Raw genomic sequence first — 6,000 nt, forward strand, 5'->3', positions numbered from 1 at the left:
GGAAATGCTGGGCACCGCAGCAAGTTCTCGAAAAAGCGCATAACAGAAGGCCATCATTTGTTGCTGCCTGAGCGATCTCTCTCTAATGTAACTAACCAGTGCGATTCGTAGATTTGGTTTCACACATTCTAGCCCCCTTGAAGCCGTGATGGATACAGCAATAATCGACGTTCACGTGAGCCCCACGTATTCGCTATGGGTTGCCTACCTTCCCGATACCGAAGAACTGCCGCCGGAGGCTGACCATGCAAATGTACGCACTGTGGTCTGATAAAGTTGTGAGCCCAGTGTTCTCCTGCTAAAACCTTCATCGAACGGGCCAGAGGAGACGGAGAGTGTGATCGAATCTGCTGGCTGAGTGACTTGTCACATAAGTAAAGCCAGGGCGATCACCATGTAATAGCACCCAAGTATCAGCAAGACGCATGTGCTGTACCAGGAGAAACAGTTCAGTGCATGGAGTGTAGTTTGGTTGTTGGTCTTTCTCAGAGAGCACACTGCCGATAATGATGTGGTTATAGCCGCTCATGAAGAGAGGCTAAGTTCTTCGGTGTAAAACCGTGACCGGACTCGGCTTTTATCTGTCCCAGAAGGGGAGTAGACACTTCACCTGGGAATACCACACCACAGAAAACTGCTGAAGCGTCTTAACAAGTCTCTGTTTGCAATGCGAATTGAGTCAGACATAGGGCTATAAAAATGAAAAAGCTGGCATACTATGGTTACTTTCATTCCATAACGTCATATGGGACTATTTTTTGGAGTAATTCAACAAGCCAAGCTAAAGTTTTCCGGGCACAAAAACGTGCAGTAAGAGTTATATGTGGTGTGAACTAAAGAACATGCTGCAGAAGCCTGTTTATGGAACTAGGGATACTAACTACTGTTTCCCAATATATTTATTCCTTAATGAAATTTATCATTAAAAAATATCACTTTTTCAAACCAACAGCTCATTTCATGGAATCAATACTAGAAATAAGAATAATCTTCACAAGGCTTTAAAGTCACTTACTCTTGTACAAAAAGGTGTGGATTATTTAGGAACACACATTTTCATTAACTTTCCAGCAGCCATAAAAACCCTAACAACCAATGAAATTTAGTTTAAGAGAAGCCTAATCGATTTATTGGTGGCCAACTCCTTCTACTCCATTGATGAATTTCTCAGTAGAACCAACTGATATATAAACTTCTGCACCATTTCAGTGCAGTAATGTTCAAAATGACTCTGAGCACTATGCGACTTAACTTCTGAGGTCATCAGTCGCCTAGAACTTAGAACTAATTAAACATAACTAACCTAAGGACATCACACGCATCCATGCCCGAGGCAGGATTCGAACCTGCGACCGTAGCGGTCGCTCGGCTCCAGACTGCAGCGCCTAGAACCACACGGCCACTCCGGCCGGCGCAGTAATGTGTTCATTGTAAATATTATAGTAGTTCTATTACATAAATAAATAAAACTTTTTTATTATAAATTCATTGCCTTAGTGTTGGTAAAATGATCATTTCATACAGTGTTCATTAAAAAAATGACGATCATTTCACTTGGGACCTGTGGAAGGTACATTAGCTTATTTGTTTCAGTGGTAAATATTTGTCATGTATTATTGTTTCTCTGACATGTTCTACATCCTGGAGGACCTCCTCAATACGGATCAATTGGAATGAAAGTAAATCTAATTTAATCTAATCTAACAACACGTATCTCCTGCTTATCGGACGCCAGTCCCCTTGCCGATGGCAAATATATCACATTGGTCACCTATATTCCTTCTCGCACGAGGACAGTCGCTCCACTGTCTCCCATAGCAGCAGGAGTGGCGTAAGCAGTAAACCCGTAGAAGTCTCTGAATGTCTCCAGTTTTGCAACAGAGCAATATCGACGTTCACCGCCTTCAGCATATCGCGCAGCAGTTGAAGTTTGATACGTGTGCCGACCATGCTGAGATCGATGGAGGCTATCTTATAAGCTTGTACATGGTCTTCAGGCAGTGGGACGTTCATAACAACAAGGCGAGAAGGTGTAATCACAGTGGCATATCAACTACGATGAGCCGCCGCATCACCGCACAACACGTTATAACCTTAATGTGTCGCCGCTCAGTCAGTCGCCTGTGTATTCTCGGCCTAACATTCGGCGACAGTATCATGCGCTCATTAAATCGGGTGAGTGGTAGGGTCTTCAGAGTCCTCCCCAAAGGGACGTGATGGTTGCTGGGACACTTCACCTGACTCAGGGTGTCGTTCGTTGCGTTGGTCGGCAGTCAGCAGGTGCACGTTCGACAAGAGGAAATCGGCGGCCGTTCCAGTGGAGGGCACGCGTTAGAATCTGGCGTGGAGGCGCCCATCGGAATTTCTTCTTCTTCTTCGTCGTCGTCGTCCATTTCTTATAGGTTTTGATGTTTCCCAGGCTGTAGGACACGATGATTTAAGCTGTATTAGTATTTTATGGCCAGTGGATGCTATAAGAGCATTTATTTTGTTGCTGTATGTGACGGCTGTTGGAAACGTGGACACTGGAGCTGGAGCGTTACCCATTTTTTCTACTGAGGGTGTCACACCTATGCCTGCTTCTAACGTGCTGCTTTGTCCATCTTCTATCCCACACACCAATAGCAGTTATCACACAGGCACGTGTTCTGGTGTTGGCAGTGATAGTGGTCATGGTGGTGATAAAGCAATTCTACTCACGTTAAATTGGAATTTTTTTTGCCATTATACAACGAATATTGCCATAAGTCGAGGTCACATCATGTGTAAGACAAAATTTCAGAAGCTAGTACGGAACAACCACTGAACTTTGACATTATCAACTGAGCCAGTAAGCAACCTACCCAGAGAACAAAAAATGGTTCAAATGGCTCTGAGCACTATGGGCCTTAACATCTGTGGTCATCAGTCCGCTAGAACTTAGAACTACTTAAACCTAACCAACCTAAGGACATCACACACATCCATGCCCGAGGCAGGATTCGAACCTGCGACCGTAGCCCCAGAGAACATTCTGTACACTGTTGGAGGTCATGCCACAAGCTTCCTTAATGTAACATACACGTCCTTGCGTTCATTGAGATTTGGGATGAAAACAGATGCTCATTCACTGGGTACTTCCTTAGCGCGTCTTTGTCGGATAGAGAGACGGGAAGCAGGACAGATCACGCAGTCACGAAATGGCTGTCGCAGGCAGACAGTCCTTTGTCTCCCGCGTGAAGGAAGCGGCAGTCTTTTGTCCTGCCTTCCGTGCCGCCAGGCCTGTGCCGGTGCCACGCTTCCGCCGCGACTGTATCCACTGTCACGGTTCTCCACCTAAGTTTGCTTTGACAACTCGCTGTCGGTTCAGATCTTTCTACGGGTGCAGGTGGTGTGAATCGTTAGCACCCAATTTCATACCACGTAGCACTGTGTTATTAAAAGGGGCAGGTAATGATACTGGTTTGCTCCTAATCTGTATACAAAACATCATTAAATGTCGTAGTCTTATTCCTTTAACACTTCACTTACTCTTTTCCTGTGCTTTTCTTTCTTTTGGTTTTTCATCTGCATCACTTCAGATGGACGTTACTAAGCTTCTGAAAAGAATATCACGACACATTTCGTCCTGCATCGTTTGACAAATAGTCTTCACTATGCTATCACCTCGATAACAACAGTGCTTCAAAGTCTGTTATCTTCTCACTTCCTTTACCTTGATGTTGGATTTTTGGTAAACATAACATCTGATCTGCGGTATCAGTTTGTCATTTTCTATAGATGTAATATTGCATATTTCATAAATGAGTGTGGTTCTATTCAGTCCTTGTCGGTTTTGTAATGACATAGGCATTTTTTACTTCAAATTATAATTCTTATATGATTTTACTCTATGTATACATTAAACGAACTAAAACGATTTGTAATATGAAATACTTAAGTAGAATGTTTACAATTACTATGCTAAAGTGCAAAATGTATTTTGTATTCCAATTTTTCTGTTAAACATTTGACTGGATGTGTAATCTTTCTTTTCGGGCCATCTACGTTTCGGAACTCATGGCGAGAGGGAGTTGTGTGTGATAGATCATGAAAGACAGATGAAATTTAAAGCTGATGAGTATTTCATGAAAAATGTGCTTAAGAACGCTACTCAGGGAAATTACACTGACAAATGACTGAATTTATAAAGTGTTTACCATGAAATTCGTACCAAATCAGTCCAGAGACTCATTTGAAAAGCTCTCCATGCTACTCTATCCTGTGCAAGCTTCTTCATCTCCAAGTAACTACGGCCCGCAACATCCTTCTGAATCTGCTTAGTGTTTTCATCTCTTGGTCTCCCTCTACGATTTTTATCCTCCACGCTGCCCTCCAATGCTAAATTGGTGATCCCTTTATGCCTCAGAATATGTCCTACCAACCGATCCTTTCTTCTAGCCAAGTTGTGCCACAAATTCCTCTTGTTCCCAACTATATTCAGTACCTCATTAGTTACATATTTACCCATCTAATCTTCAGCATCATTCTGTAACACCACGTTTCGAAAGCTCTATTATTTTCTTGTCTAAAGTATTTATCGTCCATGTTTCACTTCCACACATGGCTACTCTCCATACAATTACTTTCAGAAAAGACTTCCTGACACTCAAATCTGTACTCGATATTAACAAATTTCTCTTCTTCAGAAACGCGTTCCTTGTCATCGCCAGCCTACATTTTATATCCTCTCTACTTCGATTATCATCAGTTATTTTGCTCCTCAAATAGCAAAACTTATCTACTACTTTACGTGTCTCATAGCCTAATCTAATTCCCTCACCTTCACCTGATTTAATTTGATTACATTCCACTATCCTCGTTTTGATTTTGTTGATGTTCATCTTATATCCTCCTTTCAAGACACTGTTCATTCCGTTCAGCTGCTCTTCCAAGTCCTTTGCTGTCTCTGACAGAATTACAAAGTCATCGGTAAAGCTCAAAGATTTTATTTCTTCTCCCTGCGTTTTAATTCTTACTCCAAATTTTTCTTTTGTTTCCTGCTTGCTCAATAGACAGATTGAATAACAAAGGGGATAGGCTACAGCCTTGTCTCATTCCTATCTCAACTGCTGCTTCCCTTTCGTGCCCCTCGACTCTTATAACTGTCATTTGTTTTCTGTGCTGTATATAGCCAATGCTCCGTGTATTTTACCCCGGCCAGCTTCATAATTTGAAAGAGAGTATTCCAGTCAACATTGTCAAAAGCTTTCTCTAGGTCTACAGATGCTAGAAACATAGCTTTTTTTTTCCTTAACGTATCTTCTAAGGTAATTCGCAGGGTCAGTACTGCCTCGCATGTTCCAACTTTTCTGTGGAATCTAAATTGATCTTCCGCGAGATCGGCTTCTATCAGATTTTCAATTCGTCTGCAAAGAATTCGTGTTAGTATTTTGCAACCGTGATTTAATAAACTGATAGTTTGATAATGTTCAGACCTGTAAACACCTGCTGTCTTTGGATTGGAATTACTATATTCTTCCTTAACTTTGACTGTATTTCGCCAGTCTTACATTTTTCTCACAAAATGGAGGTGTTTTGTAATGGCTGGTTCACCCAAGACTATCAGTAGTTCTAACGGAATGTTGTCTAGTCCCAGGGCCTTCTTTCGACTGAGGCCTTTCAGTGCTCTGCCAAATTCTGCCCGCAGTATCATATCTACACCTACATCTACATCTACATGAATACTCTGCAATCCACATTTAAGTGCTTGGCAGAGGGTTCATCGAACCACAATCATACTATCTTTCTACCATTCCACTCCCGAACAGCGTGCGGGAAAAACGAACACATAAACCTTTCTGTTCGAGCTCTGATTTCTCTTATTTTATTTTGATGATCATTCCTACCTATGTAGGTTGGGCTCAACAAAATATTTTCGTATTCGGAAAAAGTTGGTGACTGAAATTTCGTAAATAGATCTCTCTAACGTAGATGAAGATTTCATCTTCATCTATGTCATCCTCCATTTCCATGATGCTG

This window comes from Schistocerca americana, chromosome 8 (assembly GCF_021461395.2).
Source record: "Schistocerca americana isolate TAMUIC-IGC-003095 chromosome 8, iqSchAmer2.1, whole genome shotgun sequence".
Classification (NCBI taxonomy): Eukaryota; Metazoa; Arthropoda; class Insecta; order Orthoptera; family Acrididae; genus Schistocerca; species Schistocerca americana.